We start from the raw sequence: 11205 nt of genomic DNA, 5'->3' as shown, positions 1-11205 counted from the left end.
CAAGAAAATTGTGGGTTCGAAAAAAATTCTCTATTTCTTCTACATTTTTTTTTGGAAAAAGGACAAATATACCCCTCGTTATACTTTGGGTCTAAATATACCCCTGCCGTTATACTATTAGTTCAAATATACCCTTCCTCCATTAAGTTTGTCCAAGATGGACATCCTATCTGTTATATCCCGTATTTTCGCGCATTTGGAAAATTGGAAATAATTTTGACTTGTAAGAAATAAGGTCATAATTGATTTTATTTAACACATGAGTTGTTTATGAAAGACTATTGATGAGGGAGTATTAAGGAAGGCTAGGGGCAAAATTAGAATTTTGAAAATTAGTTTCGGGAATTACAAAATAGGGCCCATAATTAATTGGGCTAGAAAGAGCAAAAAAACAAAAAAAAAAAAAAAAAAAAAAACAAGGCCCAAATTGTTGGGGGTGGCCGGCCATAGTATGATGGCCCAAGCCCATGGGGGGGTCTAATTTGTATTATTAAAAAGATGACTAAGTCATCTTCAACTTGTGGAAAAATCAAGAAACTTGTAGAACATAAAGACCACCCCAACTTTCGGCCATGACCATGGAATTTTAGCCCTTTGAAATCTTCCTCCAAAAATTATTTTCTTGTGGTATTTCCACTAATTCAAGGACCCTCTACAACGTGGTGTAGTTATTTCAGAAGATAGAGCTCTTGGTTTATCCATTTATCAAGTGGGTTTAGTGAAGAAGTTTGGAAGAAAAAGGTAAGATTTTGCTCCTTTTACTTTGGAATATATATATATATATATGTGTGTGTGTGTGTGTGTGTGTGTGTGTGTGTGTGTGTGTGTGTGTGTGTGTGTGTGTGTTGTAGCATGTAGAAATAAGTAGAAATTATGGAAATATGAAATTTTGCAAAGTGGGTGTATATGGGTGTAGGTGGCCGTGTGTATATGTTGCTATATAGGCAAAATGAGTTGAATTTTATATAGTATTCTAGTTGTGGTTATTGTGGACTTGATATCAAAAATGAAAGTTGAATAAATTTGGTTGAGGTTGGAAATGTTGGGTTTGGCTGTGTGGTATGGAAATGGGAATGTGACTGAATTAATCTTGTTTAATATGTTAATTGTGTTGTTGTGATCTTTATAATGTAAATGAAGGTTAAATGGGTTAAGTTGGCATTGAAATTGATTGTAGAAGGTTATGTCATTTTAGTATGATTTTATGATAATATGAAAATGAAGTGTTAAGGTGTAAATCATGATTATTGTTAATGAAATGAGGTGACAAAAATGTGTTAGGAATGTTTATGTTGAAAGTTTGAAGTTTGGAAGGAATTATGGTTTTATGGAAATTTTGGTATATTTTGTAAATATTGTGTTAAATGAGAGGAAATGCTCCCGAATGGAATTGGAGTGATCTTGATTGTTAATGTATATGGAAATGTTGGCATTGATTTGAAAATGTAAGTTAGATTGGAAGTTGTTGCATTATCGGAAAAGAAGACTATTTATGTTAGAATGCGTTTCTAGTCGATTATTGATGTTGTTGGTATTGTTGTTGGTTTGGTTGTTGATGTTTGGGGCCGAGTTAAATCTCGGGGATGCTATATGTATAGGGGAGATGCTGCCCAAATTTCTGTAGACAAGTATGAATTAAGAATGAATTCTTAAAGGCTTGAAATTGATATTTGGTAACTGTGACCAATTGTAGATTTTGAAGAAAACGGGAATTGAATTTGGGCTAGCGTAAAGGACGAAAAAGGTATGTAAAGCTATCATTTTCCTTCTCTTGGCATGTCCTAGGTGTACTAGGAGTGGATTTGGATCTCAGGGAGTATTCGGTTCATAGAAACCCGCGTTTAAAAATGTCCCTTTTTCATTCAATAGAATTGAATCCTATATGTACGTTTTGTTGAAAGAATTGTGTAAGCTTTCACAAATTTCCTAGAAAGTTAGGGAATTTCCCTAGGACCTCCATGGGTGACTCTATAGGCTTAATATACGTACTTTGAGCCCATCGCTTCAGTTGACCCGAGGTGGGCCCACTATGCCCGATTTGTCCCCTATTGTATTATTGTTTTATCTTCGAGTAATATTAAAGGAATGTTTTAACCATTCCTCTAACTACTAAATAATAATTGTTTTAATAGTTCCCGTGAGTCTTGTAAACTATTTTGGAATATGGAAGCGACCTCAGAAAGATTATTTCTCTGTAACTTATTATGACATCCGAAATACACTTACTACGATTCTGTCCGATTTCATTGTTTCGATTTTTCATTCGATATGTCTTATTGAGTCTCTCGAAATATATGGTATTTTATGTTGCATTTAGTTTCTCACTACTCCACTCGTGGATGCCTCAATGTTTCCCTCACTGAGCCCGGGTCAGGATATGTTGTCAAGCGTATTCCACTGCATTGTTCGCCGTGCCTCGATGTGAGGGGGAAGGTTTACTTGTACATGGGTTGTGGAGTATGCTGTGTCATGTACACATATTCTGATATGACATGATATGATATGACCATCTGATATGATATGTTATGTTACTGGGTTATTCCCTAATCTGGAGCATGATGTGTTGTGGCGCCAGTGTCGGGGTGGCGACCACGTTTTGTTCACCGAGTCCCTTAACGGGGGCCGGATATGATATGACGTATGTTTCTGTATACGTTCTTTATGTTTTGGAAATATGCATTTGATAATCCGGATATTACACTCATTTTCTGTACGTTTTGTTCCGGTTATGATTTTGTTTCTGTGCTTCAGGTTTTACATATTCAGTACATATTTCGTACTGACCCCCTTTCTTCGGGGGCTGCGTTTTCATGCCGCGTAGGTACTGACGACCGATTTGCTGATCCGCCTGTTTAGGATCCTACTCTGCTGTCTTGGAGTGCTCTTTTGTCCGGAGCCTACGTTTTGGTACAGTCTTATGCCATTGTACATATGTATGCTATTCAGGGGTATGACGGAGCCCTGTCCCGTCTTATGATTCTGTTGTGATCTGTAGAGGTCTGTAGACATACATGTGGGTTCTGTATATGTTTTGGGTTGATATGATCTGTGATGGCCTTATCGGCTTCCACATGCTATATCTGTTCATTCGTGATAGTTAGTGACGCCATTTGACTTCTATATTTATATATTCTGCTAATATGTCGGTTTGGGTTAAGGGGTATGTCCGGGTGTCCAGCACGGACACTAGTCGCGGCCTACGGGGTTGGGTCGTGACAAAAGTGGTATCAGAGCGGTTCGTCCTCGGAGTGTCTACAGACCGTGTCTAGTAGAGTCTTGTTTATCGGTGTGTTGTGCACCACACCTATAAACAGGAGGCTACAGGGCATTTAGGATACTACCCTTCTTTCTTATCTTAGATCGTGCGATAGAGCGATATTATCAGGATGACTCCTCCCTAACGAATTGTTTTGTTTTCAGCCATGCCTCTAAAGAAAGCGACAACTGCCCAGAAGGGCAAGTCAGCAGCGGCCGGAGAGACTAGCCGGGCTCGGAAAGTCACTCGGACCCTTGCTCAGATTATACACGATACTGCGCCCCGGCCAACAGACTCTACTACGTCATCATCATCAGAGGAGTCTGGAGCAGCAGCCGCTGCCATTATGGATCAGGGGGCGGCTTCACCAGTAGCTCCAGAGGCTCCAGCGCCTGAGCCTTCAGCTCCACAGCCAGGGGCTGAGGATCGGGCTATGAGAGATGCGGTCCAGTTGTTGACCAGACTGGTAGCAGGGCAGGTTCATAGGCATGGACTTGGGGATGATCGTGCAGACAGAAGTAATAGTTCGAGAGCTCGTTAGTTCCTGACCTGTAATCCTCCAGAGTTCTTCGGGACAAAGCCCGAGGAGGATCCCCAGGAGTTTGTCAGAGAGATGCGGCGTACGTTACACTTGATTAAGGCTTCTGCGACCGAGTCAGTTGAGTTGGCTTCATACCGGTTTCATGATGTAGCAGCTAATTGGTACGAGTCCTGGGAGTTATCCAGAGGCGACAGCGCTCCCCCAGCAGTCTGGGATGAGTTTACTGAGGCTTTTCTTGGCCACTTTCTGCCTCCGGAGTTACGGCGGGCTAGGGCCGACAAATTTTTATTGCTGAGACAGAGAGGCCGCAGCGTCCGAGATTATAGTTTGGAGTTTGACTCATTGGCCCGATATGCACCTGCTATGGTAGCTACTATGACTGACAGGATGCACCAGTATATTATGGGGCTGGACCGTTATTTGGTCGACAGTTCTCTAGTGATGGCCGCTCAGCCCGGGATGGATATTGGCCGTATACAGGCGCACGCCCAGGGTATGGAGGACAGGCACAGGGGGCATCAGCCCGACAGGAGCCAAGATCGGAGACAGCCTAAGAGGGCCAGATCAGCTGGGTATTCTGGGGATTTTCGGAGTAGGCGGTCTCAGCAGCAGCAGCAGTAGTCTAGCAGACATTCTTCCCAGCCGGCACAGAGCACACCTCCACAGTTCTCAGGCAGGAGATTTGATAGCCCAGGGTATTCAGGAGCAGGCCAGAGCTCCAGGGCTTCAGATTCTCGGGTAGACAAGAGTTCCGGCCAGATGAGGCCATCTAGGCCTCAGTGTTCTTATTGTTGGAGATACCACCATGGAGAGTGCTACCGGGCTACAGGCGCTTGTTTTTCTTGTGGCCGCCAGGGCCATTCTGTGAGAGATTGCCCGTATAAGGGTAATCTAGGTGGTGCAGCGCAGCCTACCAGATCAGTTGCTAGGTCATCATCTTCTTCGGTGGCTATGCGCCCTACGGGGCCGGGTACATCAGCACCAGCAGGTCGCGGCAGAGGCCATGGTGGAGTTTCCAGTACTAGCGGTCCTTCGAACCGCATCTATGCTTTGGCCAGCCGCCAGGATCAGGAGGTATCGCCAAATGTTGTTACAGGTACATTATTGGTTTTCTCTCGGTCTATATATGCCTTGATTGATCCGGGTTCTACTTTGTCATATATTTCCCCTCTCGTCGCTAGTAAAATTGGTATAACGCCCGAACCTATAGAGCCATTTGAAGTAGCCACGCCGATTGGGGACTTTATTATAGCGAGATAGGTATATAAAAATTGTTCTGTAAATCTATGTGGCCGAGATACTAAGGAAGATCTGGTGGAGTTAGGTATGATTGAATTCGATGTTATTATGGGTATGGACTGACTAGCTTCCTGTTATGCTAATGTTGATTGCCAGAAAAAGGTTGTTCGTTTCCAGTTTCCCGGGGAGCCAGTTATAGAGTGGGCAGGTAATACAGCATCGCCGAAAGGTAAGTTTATTTCATACCTTAAGGCGAGGAAGATGATCAGAAAAGGCTATATTTATCATATGGTTCGTGTACAAGACTTGAAAGCAGAAGCATCGACTATTCAGTCAGTCCCTGTGGTTAATGAATTTCCAGATGTATTCCCGGATGAGCTTCCAGGTCTTCCTCCGGAGCGAGAGATAGATTTTACTATTGATTTGCTGCCAGATACTCAGCCTATATCTATTCCCCCGTACAGAATGGCACCTGCAGAATTAAAAGAATTGAAAGAACAGCTGAAGGATTTATTAGAAAAAGGCTTCATTAGACCCAGCACCTCGCCTTGGGGATTCCTGGTATTATTTGTACGGAAGAAAGACGGGTCGCTGCGTATGTGTACTGATTATCGGCAGCTAAATAAGGTAACCATAAAGAATAAATACCCCCTCCCCAGAATTGATGATTTGTTTGATTAGTTGCAGGGCGCTAAGTGTTTTTCGAAGATAGATCTGCGGTCAGGCTACCACCAGGTACGGGTAAGAGAGGCTGATATCCCTAAGACAGCATTCCGGACCCGATACGGGCATTATGAGTTCAGAGTGATGTCTTTTGGGCTGACTAATGCTCCAGCGGTATTCATGGATCTGATGAATCGGGTATTCAGGCCGTTCTTGGATATGTTCGTGATTGTATTTATTGACGACATTCTGGTTTATTCACGGTCCGAGGAGGAACACGCAGATCATCTGAGGGCGGTACTTGGGGTCCTTCGGCATCAGAAATTATATGCAAAATTCTCTAAATGTGAATTCTGGCTAGCTTCAGTGGCATTCTTGGGGCATATTATTGCAGCTGATGGTGTCCGAATGGACACACAGAAGATCGAGGCCGTAAAGAATTGGCCTAGACCCACGACGCCCACGGAGGTACGTAGTTTTCTGGGATTAGCAGGCTATTACAGAAGATTTGTGGAAAAGTTTGCTTCGATTTCAGCGCCTTCAACAAGGCTAACTCAGAAAGGAGCTAAGTTCCAGTGGACTGATGGTTGTGAATGAAGTTTCCAGTTGCTGAAAGAGAGGTTGACTACAGCTCCAGTTCTGACTCTTCCAGAGGGACCAGAAGGGTATGTTATTTATTGTGATGCTTCTGGTGTGGGGTTAGGCTGTGTATTAATGCAGCACAGCAGAGTTATAGCCTACGCTTCCCGGCAGCTCAAAAAGCATGAAAGAAACTATCCTACTCATGACCTGGAGCTTGCAGCAGTGATCCATGCTCTGAAGATATGGAGACACTATTTATATGGCGTCCATGTTGATATTTATACAGATCACAAGAGCCTCCAGTATACCTTTAAGCAGAAGGAGCTAAATTTGCGGCAGAGAAGATGGTTGGAGCTGTTGAAAGATTATGATATTGATATTCTGTATCACCCGGGCAAAGCTAATGTTGTTGCAGATGCACTCAGCCGCAAGTCTATGGGTAGCTTGGCAGATTTGCAACCAGATAGGAAAGAGATAGTACATGACATTCACCAGCTGGCTAATCTTGGGGTTCGTATAGCCGATTCTGGAGGTATGCAGATTTCTGTCCGAGGGGTTTCTAAATCATCTATTAGGGAAGATATTAAGCGGCACCAATATGAAGATCCTATTTTAGCACAGTACAGGGACACCGCCCGTGAGAAGGAGAAGACTCCGTTCGAGTTTACAGCGGACGGAACATTATTGTACAGAGGCAGGTTGTGTGTAACTGATATTGCAGGGCTACGGCAGCAGGTTATGAGCGAGGCACACTATGCTCGTTATTCTGTTCATCCTGGAACGACGAAGATGTACCATGACCTCAGATTCCTATACTGGTGGGATGGCATGAAACGGGACATCGCAGAGTTCGTTGCCTAGTGCCCGAATTGCCAGCAGGTTAAGATTGAACATCAGAAGCCGGGTGGACTGTTGCAAGAAATGGAAATTCCGACATGGAAGTGGGAGATAATTAATATGGACTTCATTACAGGTTTGCCTCGCACTCCACGGAAGTATGACTCCATATGGGTTATTGTTGATAGGCTGACAAAATCAGCCCATTTTCTCCCCGTCAGAACTACTTATTCAGCTGAGGATTATGCCAGGTTATATATTAAAGAAATAGTGAGACTTCACGGAGTTCCTATATCTATTATTACTGACAGAGGTGCCCAGTTTACAGCAAATTTCTGGAGATCTTTTCAGGAAGGATTAGGGACTCAGGTGAGTCTGAGCACAACATTCCATCTTCAGAGCGACGGGCAGGCCGAGCGCACTATACAGACGCTAGAAGATATGTTGCGGGCCAGTGTTATTGATTTCAGAGGTAGCTGGGATAATCATCTGCCGCTGATTGAATTTGCTTATAATAACAACTACCATTCCAGCATCCAGATGGCACCTTATGAAACTTTTATGGCAGAAAATGCAGGTCACCGATCGGCTGGTTTGATGTTGGCGAAACTGAATTAATAGGCCCAGATATGATCCAACAGGTAGCTGATAAGGTGAAACTTATTCGAAAGCGGTTATTAGCAGCCCAGAGTCGACATAAATCATATGCTGATAAACGACGTCGACCTTTGAAGTTCCAGATTGGTGATTGGGTATTCCTGAAGGTATCACCTATGAAGGACGTGATGCGATTCAGTAGAAAGAGGAAGCTCAGTCCACGATTCGCCTATGAGCTAGATCTACCATCTGATCTGGAAGCGGTACATCAGGTATTTCATGTATCCATGCTTCGTAAATGTGTTGGTGATCCTTCCAGAATATTTCCAGCAGATGATATTCAGGTGACGGAGGAACCATCTTACGAAGAGCAGCCGGTAGCCATTCTGGACCGCTAGGTAAGGAGATTACGGAATAAAGATGTAGCTTCCGTTAAGGTGCTGTGGCGGAATAATAACAGGGAGGAGATGACCTGGGAAGCTGAAGAGGAAATGAAGAAGAAATATCCTCACTTGTTTCCTACGCCCACAGGTAATCTAAATTCCTTACTTGGTTATATTCAATAATAAATGTGTATCAATTTTGCTGACCATAAAAGAAAATCCCCCGAAGTGCTTACAGACCCTATAAGGCTAATCTAACATTCGAGGACGAATGTTCTTAAGGGGGGGAGGATGTTATATCTCGTATTTTCGCGCATTTGGAAAATTGAAAATAATTTTGACTTGTAAGAAATAAGGTCATAATTGATTTTATTTAACACATGATTTGTTTATGAAAGAATATTGATGAGGGAGTATTAAGGAAGGCTAGGGGCAAAATTGGAATTTTGGAAATTAGTTTCGGGAGTTACAAAATAGGGCCCATAATTAATTAGGCTAGAAAGAGCAAAAAAAAAAAAAACAAGGCCCAAATTGTTGGGGGTGGCTGGCCATTGTATGATGGCCCAAGCCCATAGGGGGGGGGGGTCTAATTTGTATTATTAAAAAGATGACTAAGTCATCTTCAACTTGTGGAAAAATCAAGAAACTTGTAGAACATAAAGACCACCCCAACTTTCGGCCATGACCATGGAATTTTAGCCCTTTGAAATCTTCCTCCAAAAATTATTTTCTTGTGGTATTTCCACTAATTCAAGGACCCTCTACAACGGGGTGTAGTTATTTCGGAAGATAGAGCTCTTGGTTCATCCATTTAACAAGTGGGTTTAGTGAAGAAGTTTGGAAGAAAAAGGTAAGATTTTGCTCCTTTTACTTTGGAATATATATATATATATATATATATATATATATATATATATATATATATATATATATATATATATATATATATATATGTGTGTGTGTGTGTGTGTGTGTGTGTGTGTGTGTGTGTTGTAGCATGTAGAAATAAGTAGAAATTATGGAAATATGAAAGTTTGCAAAGTGGGTGTATATGGGTGTAGGTGGCCGTGTGTATATGTTGCTATATAGGCAAAATGAGTTGAATTTTATATAGTATTCTAGTTGTGGTTATTGTGGACTTGATATCAAAAATGAAAGTTGAATGAATTTGGTTGAGGTTGGAAATGTTGGGTTTGGCCGTGTGGTATGGAAATGGGAATGGGATTGAATTAATCTTGTTTAATATGCTAATTGTGTTGTTGTGATCTTTATAATGTAAATGAAGGTTAAATGGGTTAAGTTGGCATTGAAATTGATTGTAGAAGGTTATGTCATTTTAGTATGATTTTATGATAATATGAAAATGAAGTGTTAAGGTGTAAATCATGATTATTGTTAATGAAATGAGGTGACAAAAATGTGTTAGGAATGTTTATGTTGAAAGTTTGAAGTTTGGAAGGAATTATGGTTTTATGGAAATTTTGGTATATTTTGTAAATATTGTGTTATATGAGAGGAAATGCTCCCGAATGGAATTGGAGTGATCTTGATTGTTAATGTATATGGAAATGTTGGCATTGATTTGAAAATGTAAGTTAGATTGGAAGTTGTTGCATTATCGGAAAAGAAGACTATTTATGTTAGAATGCGTTTCTAGTCGATTATTGATGTTGTTGGTATTGTTGTTAGTTTGGTTGTTGATGTTTGGGGCCGAGTTAAATCTCGGGGATGCTATATGTATAGGGGAGATGCTGCCCAAATTTCTGTAGACAAGTATGAATTAAGATTGAATTCTTAAAGGCTTGAAATTGATATTTGGTAATTGTGACCAATTGTAGATTTTGAAGAAAACGGGAATTGAATTTGGGCTAGCGTAAAGGACGAAAAAGGTATGTAAAGCTATCCTTTTCCTTCTCTTGGCATGTCCTAGGTGTACTAGGAGTGGATTTGGACCTCGGGGAGTATTCATTTCATAGAAACCCGCGTTTAAAAATGTCCCTTTTTCATTCAATAGAATTGAATCCTATATGTACGTTTTGTTGAAAGAATTGTGTAAGCTTTCACAAATTTCCTAGAAAGTTAGGGAATTTCCCTAGGACCTCGATAGGTGACTCTATAGGCTTAATATACGTACTTCGAGCCCATCGCTTCAGTTGACCCGAGGTGGGCCCACTATGCCCGATTTGTCCCCTATTGTATTATTGTTTTATCTTCGAGTAATATTAAAGGAATGTTTTAACCATTCTTCTAACTACTAAATAATAATTGTTTTAATAGTTCCCGTGAGTCTTGTAAACTATTTTGGAATATGGAAGCGACCTCAGAAAGATTATTTCTCCGTAACTTATTATGACATCCGAAATACACTTACTACGATTCTGTCCGATTTCATTGTTTCGATTTGTCATTTGATATGTCTTATTGAGTCTCTGGAAATATATGGTATTTTATGTTGCATTTAGTTTCTCACTACTCCACTCGTGGATGCCTCAATGTTTCCCTCACTGAGCCCGGGCCAGGATATGTTGTCAAGCGTATTCCACTGCATTGTTCGCCGTGCCTCGATGTGAGGGGGAAGGTTTACTTGTACATGGGTTGTGGAGTATGCTGTGTCATGTACACATATTCTGATATGACATGATATGATATGACCATCTGATATGATATGTTATGTTACTGGGTTATTCCCTAATCTGGAGCATGATGTGTTGTGGCGCCAGTGTCGGGGTGGCGACCACGTTTTGTTCACCGAGTCCCTTAACGGGGGCCGGATATGATATGACGTATGTTTCTGTATACGTTCTTTATGTTTTGGAAATATGCATTTGATAATCCGGATATTACACTCATTTTCTGTACGTTTTGTTCCGGTTATGATTTTGTTTCTGTGCTTCAGGATTTACATATTCAGTACATATTTCGTACTGACCCCCTTTCTTCGGGGGCTGCGTTTTCATGCCGCGCAGGTACTGACGACCGATTTGCTGATCCGCCTGTTTAGGATCCTACTCTGCTGTCTTGGAGTGCTCTTTTGTCCGGAGCCTACGTTTTGGTACAGTCTTATGCCATTGTACATATGTATGCTATTCAGGGGTATGACGGGGCCC

This window comes from Lycium barbarum, chromosome 1 (genome assembly GCF_019175385.1).
Source record: "Lycium barbarum isolate Lr01 chromosome 1, ASM1917538v2, whole genome shotgun sequence".
Classification (NCBI taxonomy): domain Eukaryota; kingdom Viridiplantae; phylum Streptophyta; class Magnoliopsida; order Solanales; family Solanaceae; genus Lycium; species Lycium barbarum.
The sequence above is the reverse complement of the archived record's forward strand: the minus strand, read 5'-3'. Positions refer to the sequence as shown.